The 12,424-nt window shown below is 43.4% G+C and overlaps 1 protein-coding gene across 1 annotated transcript in view; it reads right to left on the bottom strand.

Annotated features, from left to right (window-relative positions):
* Positions 1-12,424, bottom strand: part of ppp1r13l (protein phosphatase 1, regulatory subunit 13 like) — a 71,831-nt gene that overhangs the window by 39,119 nt on the left and 20,288 nt on the right. The gene's annotated exons all lie outside the window — the stretch shown is intronic.

Raw genomic sequence — 12,424 nt, 5'->3', positions numbered from 1 at the left:
TAACCCTGACCCTATAGCTATCATTAACTAACCCTGACCCTATAGCTATCATTAACTAACCCTGACCCTATAGCTATCATTAACTAACCCTGACCCTATAGCTATCATTAACTAACCCTATAGCTATCATTAACTAACCCTATAGCTATCATTAACTAACCCTATAGCTATCATTAACTAACCCTATAGCTATCATTAACTAACCCTATAGCTATCATTAACTAACCCTATAGCTATCATTAACTAACCCTATAGCTATCATTAACTAACCCTATAGCTATCATTAACTAACCCTGACCCTATAGCTATCATTAACTAACCCTATAGCTATCATTAACTAACCCTGACCCTATAGCTATCATTAACTAACCCTATAGCTATCATTAACTAACCCTGACCCTATAGCTATCATTAACTAACCCTATAGCTATCATTAACTAACCCTGACCCTATAGCTATCATTAACTAACCCTGACCCTATAGCTATCATTAACTAACCCTGACCCTATAGCTATCATTAACTAACCCTGACCCTATAGCTATCATTAACTAACCCTATAGCTATCATTAACTAACCCTGACCCTATAGCTATCATTAACTAACCCTATAGCTATCATTAACTAACCCTGACCCTATAGCTATCATTAACTAACCCTGACCCTATAGCTATCATTAACTAACCGGCTGCTCGGCCATGGAAACCCACTTCATGGACAAACATGGGGGGGTTCGGTATGGCATTGAGATTGTGTCACTGGCCTACACACACACACACACAGTACACACACACAGTACACACACACAGTACACACACACACACAATAATGTCAAAGTGGATTTGTTTTAAAACATTTTTTTTTACAAATGCATATTAAATGAAAATACTGAAATGTCTTGAGTCAATAAGTATTCAACCCCGTTGTTATGGCAACCCACAGTAAAAATGTGCTTAACAAATCACATAATAAGTTTAATGGACTTTCTGTGGACAATAATGTGTTTAACATGATTGTTGAATGACTACCTCATCTCTGTACCCCCACACATACAATTATCTGTAAGGTCCCTCATCTCTGTACCCCCCCACATACAATTATCTGTAAGGTCCCTCATCTCTGTACCCCCCCACATACAATTATCTGTAAGGTCCCTCATCTCTGTACCCCCACACATACAATTATCTGTAAGGCCCCTCATCTCTGTACCCCCACACATACAATTATCTGTAAGGTCCCTCATCTCTGTACCCCAACACATACAGATAATTGTAAGGTCCCTCATCTCTGTACCCCCACACATACAATTATCTGTTAGGTCCCTCATCTCTGTACCCCCAACACATACAGATAATTGTAAGGTCCCTCATCTCTGTACCCCAACACATACAATTATCTGTAAGGTCCCTCATCTCTGTACCCCACACATACTGTAAGGCCCCTCATCTCTGTACCCCCACACATACTGTAAGGTCCCTCATCTCTGTACCCCCACACATACAATTATCTGTAAGGTCCCTCATCTCTGTACCCCCACACATACAATTATCTGTAAGGTCCCTCATCTCTATACCCCCACACATACAATTATCTGTAAGGTCCCTCATCTCTGTACCCCAACACATACAGATAATTGTAAGGTCCCTCATCTCTGTACCCCCACACATACTGTAAGGTCCCTCATCTCTGTACCCCCACACATACAATTATCTGTAAGGTCCCTCATCTCTGTACCCCAACACATACAGATAATTGTAAGGTCCCTCATCTCTGTACCCCAACACATACAATTATCTGTAAGGTCCCTCATCTCTGTACCCCACACATACTGTAAGGCCCCTCATCTCTGTACCCCACACATACAATTATCTGTAAGGTCCCTCAATTGAACAGAGGGAGGCAGAGTAGCCTAGTAGTTAGAGCGTTGGACTAGTAACCGGAAGGTTGCAAGTTCAATCCCCCGAGCTGACACGGTACAAATATGTCGTTCTGCCCCTGAACAAGCCAGTTAACCTACTGTTCCTAGACCGTCAATTAAAATAAGCATTTGTCCTTGCCAAGTAAAATAAAAAGGTAAAATAAATAAACAGTGAAATTCAACCACAAAAGATCAAGGAGGTTTTCCAATGCCTGGCAAATGAAAACAATTCAAAAGCCAGACAGTGAATATCACACTGTGGACGGTGGAGTTATTCATCACACTGTGGAGGGTGGAGTTATTCATCACACTGTGGAGGGTGGAGTTATTCATCACACTGTGGAGGGTGGAGTTATTCATCACACTGTGGAGGGTGGAGTTATTCATTACACTGTGGAGGGTGGAGTTATTCATCACACTGTGGAGGGTGGAGTTATTCATCACACTGTGGAGGGTGGAGTTATTCATCACACTGTGGAGGGTGGAGTTATTCATCACACTGTGGAGGGTGGAGTTATTCATCACACTGTGGAGGGTGGAGTTATTCATCACACTGTGGAGGGTGGAGTTATTCATCACACTGTGGAGGGTGGAGTTATTCATCACACTGTGGAGGGTGGAGTTATTCATCACACTGTGGAGGGTGGAGTTATTCATCACACTGTGGAGGGTGGAGTTATTCATCACACTGTGGAGGGTGCATCAGTCACGATAATGTTTTCTTCACCTCAAACAGCAAGTAAACAAACGTCTGTTTTTTTAGAAAACCATTGAGAATGAAAATAGTTCCTTGTGATATTTTGAAAAATATTTCCAGCTCGCTCTTTCGATAACCACTTGAAAAGGGAAAAATGTACTGGATCAGAGCATTACATAAATATCACATTTACATAATGATTCAGACTCTTTACTCAGTACTTTGTTGAAGCACCTTTGGCAGCGATTACAGCCTCGTCTTCTTGGGTACGACGCTACAAGCTTGACACACCTGTATTTGGGCTCTGCCAAGCCGCACTGCTTCTTGGAACCTGGAAACCAGCCGCACCAGTGTGTTGGTGAAACACCATACAGTTGGTGACCGAAACCAGTGGCACCGGTGTGTTGGTGAAACACCATACAGTTGGTGACCGAAACCAGTGTGTTGGTGAAACACCATACAGTTGGTGACCGAAACACCATACAGTTGGTGACCGAAACCAGCCGCACCAGTATGTTGGTGAAACACCATACAGTTGGTGACCGAAACCAGTGGCACCGGTGTGTTGGTGAAACACCATTCAGTTGGTGACCGAAACCAGTGTGTTGGTGAAACACCATACAGTTGGTGACCGAAACCAGTGTGTTGGTGAAACACCATACAGTTGGTGACCGAAACACCATACAGTTGGTGACCGAAACACCATACAGTTGGTGACCGAAACACCATACAGTTGGTGACCGAAACACCATACAGTTGGTGACCGAAACACCATACAGTTGGTGACCGAAACACCATACAGTTGGTGACCGAAACACCATACAGTTGGTGACCGAAACACCATACAGTTGGTGACCGAAACACCATACAGTTGGTGAACGAAACCAGCTGCAAAAAATACACGTTTTACGATTGGTTGAAAGAAAGGATGACTCTCGGTCGACTAAGATTTTATTAAAAAATAATAATAATTTGGTAAGGGACAGCCATTTTCAACAGACACTGGGAGACAAATGAATATTTTAGCCCAATAATAACTGGAAACACACGCCAAAATATGACTTGTCTAGTTAAATAAAAAGTTTTTTTTTTTTAAACGATATAATAAATAAAAAATGTAAAACACAATACACTGGAGTTGCCAAGACGACGTCTAGATTTAAATCAGATCAAGCATTAACCAGCGTTAGCCCACAACCCGCATATCTGATGTGTTTGCAGTGTCTAACTACGTTAGATCTGTCATAACCTCTCTTGTGATCATTGTCATGAAGCCACACTCCTCCCACTGGCGTTAGAAGTTCAGAAGGAGAAAGTGTAGCCTGTATAATAAATAAACAAATGACGCTCACATTGAAAATCATTCAACAGAATGATCAGTTTTTTATTTATCAGCCTAATGGAGGTGTAGATTGTCGTGGGATATCTCTTAATGTGTCAATGGCAATGTCCGCTTTAGGTATAGTGCTGGGAGCCCATCGTGGATTTGACAGATTTAACAAAGTTTCACCACCGACACCAACAAAACAACCGCTGTACGGGTGTCAGCCAGTGAGGATCTGATAGGTTACAAAACAACAAAACAACAAAACAACCGCTGTACGGGTGTCAGCCAGTGAGGATCTGATAGGTTACAAAACAACAAAACAATTTGACTTGAAAATCTATGCTGTCTAGGTCCAACGCTGTTCATCAAGACAAAAGATGGCTGCTTTGAAGAATCTCAAATATCAAATATATTTAGATTTGGTCAACACTTTTTTGGTCACTACATGATTCCATATGTGTTATTTCATAGTTTTCATGTCTTCACAGTTATTCTACAATGTAGAATGAGTAGGTGTGTCCACACTTTTGACTGGTACTGTATGTATTGTGCTTTAGAGGAGTTGGTAACAGTTAACATCTGAGCCATCTGAACCGGGCTCGGAGCGAGGGAGGGACAGGGAGAGAAAAAGAGGGGGGAGGGAGGGAGAGGAAAGGAGAGAGAGAGATAGGAAAGGAGAGAGAGAGATGGGAAAGGAGAGAGGGAGGGAGAGGAACGGAAAGAGAGAGAGAGGAACGGAGAGAGAGAGAAGGAGAGAGAGTGAAAAAGAGGGGGGGAGGGAGGGAGAGGAAAGGAGAGAGGGAGAGAGAGAGAGGATAATGCATGCAGAGCAGAATTAGGCCGATACCCACTAATTATCAAAATCCAGAAAAGAGACATTAAATTCTACAACCACCTAAAAGGAAGCGATTCACAAACCTTCCATAACAAAGCCATCACCTACAGAGAGATGAACCTGGAGAAGAGTCCCCTAAGCGAGCTGGTCCTGGGGCTCTGTTCACAAACACAAAAACACCCTACAGAGCCCCAGGACAACAGCACAATTAGACCCAACCAAATCATGAGAAAACAAAAAGATAATTACTTAACACATTGGAAAGAATTAACAAAAAAACAGAGCAAACTAGAATGCTATTTGGCCCTAAACAGAGAGTACACAGCGGCAGAATACCTGACCACTGTGACTGACCCAAAATTAAGGAAAGCTTTGACTATGTACAGACTCAGTGAATATAGCCTTGCTATTGAGAAAGGCCGCCATAGGCAGACATGGCTCTCAAGAGAAGACAGGCTATGTGCTCACTGCCCACAAAATGAGGTGGAATCTGAGCTGCACTTCCTAACCTCCTGCCCAATGTATGACCATATTAGAGAGACATATTTCCCCCAGATTACACAGATCCACAAAGAATTCGAAAACAAATCCAATTTTGAAAAACTCCCATATCTACTGGGTGAAATTCCACAGTGTGACATCACAGCAGCAAGATTTGTGACCTGTTGCCATGAGAAAAGGGCAACCAGTGAAGAACAAACACCATTGTAAATACAACCCATATTTATGCTTATTCATTTTATCTTGTGTCCTTTAACTATTTGTACATTGTATATATATATATATAATATGACATTTGTAATGTCTTTACTGTTTTTAAACTTCTGTATGTGTAATGTTTACTGTTCATTTTTGTTGTTTTTCACTTTATATATTCACTTTGTATGTTGTCTACCTCACTTGCTTTGGCAATGTTAACACATGTTTCCCATGCCAATAAAGCCCCTTGAATTGAATTGAATTGAGAGGGGGAGGAACGGAAAGAGAGAGAGAGGGCGAGGAAAGGAGAGAGGGCGAGGAGAGAGAGAGGAAAGGAGAGAAAGAGAGAGGGCGAGGAAAGGAGAGAGAGAGAGAGAGGAAAGGAGAGAAAGAGAGAGGGCGAGGAAAGGAGAGAGAGAGAGAGAGGAAAGGAGAGAGAGAGAGAGAGAGAGAGAGAGAGAGAGAGAAAAGAGAGAGAGAGAGAGAAAAGGAGAGAGAGGAAAGGAGAGAAAAGGAGAGAGAGAGAGAGAGGAAAGGAGAGAGAGAAAAGGAGAGAGAGAGAGAGGAAAGGAGAGAGAGGAAAGGAGAGAAAAGGAGAGAGAGAGAGAGGAAAGGAGAGAGAGAGAGAGAGAGGGAGAGGAAAGGAGAGAGAGAGAGAGAGGGAGAGGAAAGAGAGAGAGAGAGAGAGAGGGAGAGGAAAGGAGAGAGAGAGAGAGAGAGGGAGAGGAAAGGAGAGAGAGAGAGAGAGAGGGAGAGGAAAGGAGAGAGAGAGAGAGAGAGAGAGAGGAAAGGAGAGAGAGAGAGAGGGAGAGGAAAGGAGAGAGAGAGAGAGGGAGAGGAAAGGAGAGAGAGAGAGGGAGAGGAAAGGAGAGAGAGAGAGGGAGAGGAAAGGAGAGAGAGAGGGAGAGGAAAGGAGAGAGAGAGAGAGAGGAAAGGAGAGAGAGAGAGAGAGGAAAGGAGAGAGAGAGAGAGAGGAAAGGGAGAGAGAGAGAGAGAGGAAAGGAGAGAGTGAGAGGAAAGGAGAGAGTGAGAGGAAAGGGAGAGAGGGAGGGAGGGAGGGAGGGAGGGAGGGAGGGAGGGAGGGGGAGGGAGGGAGGGGGAGGGAGGGAGGGAGGGAGGGAGGGAGGGAGGGAGGGAGGGAGGGAGGGAGGGAGGGAAAAATAACTCATTGGTGTTTGTGAATTGTTATGTGCTCAAAGACATCTTGGAGAATGTTCAGGATTATATGTTATAATATTTGACATTGTTTAAAATTCTAATTTCGGCCGTCGAGAAAAGCATATTCATGAAGCTTCTCCCTCCCTCCCTGTCCCTCCAGCTTTCTCTGGGTAAGAGAAGATATTTTAGTGGTTTCCAAACCAGAATATCCTAAATCATGTTTAAACAAGTCAGCCTTTGAGCAGTCCATGCACACTGTACAGCTCCACACTCTGAACACTTTGTACACTGGTGTCGTCAATCCACTTACAAGACATGAAATGACATCACTCATACACTCCTGTACCCCTATCGACCCTGTGGTTCATTTTGGGCCCTCCCTCTCCTCCCTCCTTCTCGTCCCTCCTTCTCCTCTCTCTCCTCTCTCATTCTCCTCTCTCTCTCTCCTCTCCTCCCTCTCCTCCCTCTCCTCCCTCTCCTCCCTCCCTCTCCGATTGACCCAAGTGTCTGTATAACACTGTTCATTTTGTCACTGATTTTAGACTTTATGACTAAAGTTTATTTTAAGTCTTAGTCCCATTTTAGTAATTGTGTTCTTCTTAGTTTCAGTTCATATCAGTTTGATGAGCCTAGCTTTAGTCAAAGTCATTGTTGTTCTATTTTATTGTAGTTTTCTTGTTTTATTAAACTGCTCAAACAAACCTCAAGTCTCAGTCACATAGCTTCCCCTCTCTCAGTCACATAGCTTCCCCTCTCTCAGTCACGTAGCTTCCCCTCTCTCAGTCACGTAGCTTCCCCTCTCTCAGTCACGTAGCTTCCCCTCTCTCAGTCACATAGCTTCCCCTCTCTCAGTCACATAGCTTCCCCTCTCTCAGTCACATAGCTTCCCCTCTCTCAGTCACATAGCTTCCCCTCTCTCAGTCACATAGCTTCCCCTCTCAGTCACATAGCTTCCCCTCTCTCAGTCACATAGCTTCCCCTCTCTCAGTCACATAGCTTCCCCTCTCTCAGTCACATAGCTTCCACTCTCTCAGTCACATAGCAGGGTAGCCTAGTGGTTAGAATGTAGAGGCAGGAGGGTAGCCTAGTGTTTAGAGTGTAGAGGTGGCAGGGTAGGCGACATGGTAGCCTAGTGGTTAGAGCGTAGAGGTGGCAGGGTAGCCTAGTGGTTAGAGTGTAGAGGCGGCAGGGTAGCCTAGTGGTTAGAGTGTAGAGGCGGCAGGGTAGCCTAGTGGTTAGAGTGTAGAGGCGGCAGGGTAGCCTAGTGGTTAGAGTGTAGAGGCGGCAGGTAGCCTACTGGTTAGAGCGTTGGACTAGTAACAGTAAGGGATGCAAGATCGAATCCCCCGAGTTGACATGGTACAAATCTGTCGTTCTGCCCCTGAACAAGGCAGTTAACCCACCGTTCCTAGACCATCATTGAAAATAAGAATGTGTTCTTAACTGACTTGCCTAGTTAAATAAAAGTTAATATATATATATATATTTTTTTTTTTAAGAGTAAAACCTGATTGTTTCTAGTGGCGGTTAGTTACAAGTGAAGTGTTCATTCGGATACTACTTAAGTCGCGATTTAAAGTATTTTTTACCTAGTTACTTTACACCACTGGACAAAACAGATTAAAAGAAGCTACACGTCAAAATGAAATGTCCTTTAGATCTTTTTGTCTGGTCACGTCTCTACAGCTCAGCCGTTGGAGAGGAGCTGTACTCAGTATAGGATTTCTGGCTAACTGGAGACTTCAGTCTGCCGTTGGAGAGGAGCTGTACTCAGTATAGGATTTCTGGCTAACTGGAGACTTCAGTCTGCCGTTGGAGAGGAGCTGTACTCAGTATAGGATTTCTGGCTGTCTGGAGACTTCAGTCTGCCGTTGGAGAGGAGCTGTACTCAGTATAGGATTTCTGGCTAACTGGAGACTTCAGTCTGCCGTTGGAGAGGAGCTGTACTCAGTATAGGATTTCTGGCTGTCTGGAGACTTCAGTCTGCCGTTGGAGAGGAGCTGTACTCAGTATAGGATTTCTGGCTAACTGGAGACTTCAGTCTGCCGTTGGAGAGGAGCTGTACTCAGTATAGGATTTATGGCTGACTGGAGACTTCAGTCAGCCGTTGGAGAGGAGCTGTACTCAGTATAGGATTTCTGTCTGACTGGAGACTTCAGTCTGCCGTTGGAGAGGAGCTGTACTCAGTATAGGATTTCTGTCTGACTGGAGACTTCAGTCTGCCGTTGGAGAGGAGCTGTGCTCAGTATAGGATTTCCAGCCAGCCAGCCAGCCAGCCAGCCAGCCAGCCAGCCAGCCAGACAGACAGACAGACAGAGCAGACCCAGACAGATGGTGAGGTCAGTGTACTCCCCAGACACATTTTACAGTGCATTTGGAAAGTATTCAGACCCCTTGACCTTTTCCACAATTTCTTATGTTACAGCATATTTTCTAAAATTGATTAAATAGCTATTTCCCCTCCCTCATCACATAATACATAATGACAAAGCAAAAAACAGGTGTTTACAGAAATATTCAGACCCTTTACATAGTACTTCATTGAAGCACCTTTTGCAGCGATTACAGCATTGAGTCTTCTTGGGTATGATGCTTTGGCACACCTGTATTAATGGAGTTTCTCCCATTCTTCTCTGCAGATCCTCTCAAGCTCTGTCAGGTTGGATGGGGAGCGTCGCTATTTTCCAGGTCTCTCCAGAGATGTTTGATCACCTTAAATTCCGGGCTCTGGCTGGGCCACTCAAGTACATTCAGGGACTTGTCCTGAAAGCCACTCCTGCATTATCTTGGCTGTGTGCTTAGGGTCGTTGTCCTGTTGGAAGGTGAACCTTCGCCCCCAGTCTGAGGTCCTGATCGCTCTGGAGCAGGTTTTTATCAAGGATCTCTGTACTTTTCTCCGTTCATCTTTCCATTGATCCTGACTAGTCTCCCAGTCCCTGCCTCTGAAAAACATCCCCACAGCATGATGCTGCCACCACCATGCTTCACCATAGAGATGGTGCCAGGTTTCCTCCAGACGTGACGCTTGGCATTCAGGCCAAAGAGTTCAATCTTGGTTTCATCAGACCAGATAACCTTGTTTCTCATGGTCAGAGTCTTTAGGTGCCTTTTGGCAAACTCAGGCCGTCATGTGCCTTTTACTGAGGAGTGGTTTCTGTCTGGCCACTCTACCATAAAGGCCTGATTGATGGAGTGCTGCAGAGAGGGTTGTCCTTCTGGAAGGTTCTCCCAACTCCACAGAGGATCTCTGTCAGAGTGACCATCGGGTCACCTTGGTCACCTCCCTGACCAAGGCCTTTCTCCCCCGATTGCTCAGTTTGGCGGTCAGCTCTAGGAAGAGTCTTGGTGGTTCCAAGACTCTTCTTGATGGAGGCCACTTGTGTTCTTGGGGTATTGTGAGGGAAATAAAATAATTTTATTAATTATATTTTAGAATAAGGCTGTAACATAATAAAACATGGATTAAGTCAAAATAATTCATAAAGAATAATAAAATAATTTTAATGTGTGTGGCAGGGCAGCCTACTTTCCGAAGACACTGTGAGGTTACTGTACTGTAGAAGGACTGGTGACTTTAAAAAAAAGGGACAGTCAACTACAAAATTAATACAACATCTATGATGGTGACGCCATCTAAAATATCATTTCCATCTCCAGAAATGCTCCCAATAACATAAAAAGTCAAATGATTTGTTTACAATTGATGCCACAACTGTCAGGTGGATGGATTATCTTTGTGCACAAAAAATTGTAAACAAATTTGAGAGAAATAAGCTTTCTGTGCATATGGAACATTTCTGGGATCTTTAATTTATTAAATTAAATTAATTAATTTAATTCATGAAACATGGAACCAACACTTTACAATGTTGCGTTTACAGTTGAAGTCTGAACAGAGAAATATATATATCAAATACATTTAAACTCAGTTTTTCACAATTCCTGACATTGAATCCTAGTAAAAAGTCGCTGTCTTAGATCACCACTTTATTATAAGAATGTGAAATGTCAGAATAAGAGTAGAGAGAATGATTTATTTCAGCTATTATTTATTTCATCACATTACCAGTGAGTCAGAAGTTTACATACACAATTAGTATTTGGTAGAATTGCCTTTAAATTGTTTAACTTTGGTCAAACGTTTCAGGTAGCCTTCCACAAGCTTCCCACAATAAGTTGGGTGAATTTTGGCCAATTCCTCCTGACAGAGCTGGTGTAACTGAGTCAGGTTTGTAGGCTTCCTTGCTCCCACACACTTTTCGAGTTCTGACCACAAATTTTCTATAGGATTTTGATTTATTTTACCTTTATTTAACCAGGCAAGTCAGTTAAGAACAAATTCTTATTTTCAATGACGGCCTAGGAACAGTGGGTTAACTGCCTTGTTCAGGGGCAGAACGACAGATTTGTACCTTGCCAGCTCGGGGGTTTGAACTTGCAACCTTCCAACGCTCTAACCACTAGGCTACCCTGCCGCCCCACATCTATGGGATTGAGGTCAGGGCTTTGTGATGGCAACTCCAATACATTGACTTTGTTGTCCTTAAGCCATTTTGCCACAACTTTGGAAGTATGCTTGGGGTCATTGTCCATTTGGAAAACCCATTTGCGACCAAGCTTTAACTTCCTGACTGATGTCTTGAGATGTTGCTTCAATATATCCACACAATTCCCCTCCTCATTATGCCATCTATTTTGTGAAGTGCACCAGTCCCTTCTGCAGCAAAGCACCCCTACAACATGATGCTGCCACCCACGTGCTTCACGGTTGGGATGGTGTTCTTCGACTTGCAAGCCTCCCCCTTTTTCCTCCAAACATAACGATGGTCATTATGGCCAAACAGTTCTATTTTAGTTTCATCAGACCAGAGGACATTTCTCCAAAAAGTACGATCTTTGTCCCCATGTGCAGTTGCAAACCGTAGTCTGGCTTTTTTATGGCGGCTTTGGAGCCGTGGCTTCTTCCTTGCTCAGCGGCCTTTCAGGTTATGTCGATATAGGACTGGTTTTACTGTGGATATAGATACTTTTGTACCTGTTTCCTCCAGCATCTTCACAAGCCCCTTTGCTGTTGTTCTGGAATTGATTTGCACTTTTCGCACCAAAGAATGTTCATCTCTAGGAGACAGAACACGTCTCCTTCCTGAGCGGTATGATGGCTGCTTGGTCCCATGGTGTTTATACTTACATACTATTGTTTGAAGAATGTGGTACTTTCAGGCGTTTGGACATTGCTCCCAAGGATAAACCAGACTTGTGGAGGTCTACAATTTATTTTCTGATGTCTTGGCTGATTTCTTTTGATTTTCCCATGATGTCAAGCAAAGAGACACTGAGTTTTAAGGTAGGCCTTAAAATACATCCACAGGTACACCTCCAATTGACTCAAATGATGTCAATTAGCCTATCAGAAGCTTCTAAAGCCATGACATAATTTTCTGGAATTTTCCAAGTTGTTTAAAGGCACAGTCAACTCAGTGTATGTAAACTTCTGACCCACTGGAATTGTGATACAGGGAATTAATCTGTCTGTAAACATTTTGTTGGAAAAATTACTTGTGTCGTGCACAACGTAGATGCCCTAACCGACTTGCCAAAACTATAGTTTGTTAATAAGACATTTGTGGAGTGGTTGAAAAACGAGGTTAATTGACACCAACATAAGTGTATGTAAACTTCCAACTTCAACTGTATAATTTGGTTCAGTGTAAATTGGCTGAAACATGGGGTTGCCTATCTGCATTGACCCTATTGGGCTAATCATTAGCTACATCCCATCTTTTAACTAGTTAG

Source organism: Oncorhynchus gorbuscha, linkage group LG19 (assembly GCF_021184085.1).
Source record: "Oncorhynchus gorbuscha isolate QuinsamMale2020 ecotype Even-year linkage group LG19, OgorEven_v1.0, whole genome shotgun sequence".
NCBI classification, from domain to species: domain Eukaryota; kingdom Metazoa; phylum Chordata; class Actinopteri; order Salmoniformes; family Salmonidae; genus Oncorhynchus; species Oncorhynchus gorbuscha.
This window is presented reverse-complemented; position numbering and strand designations above follow the sequence as displayed.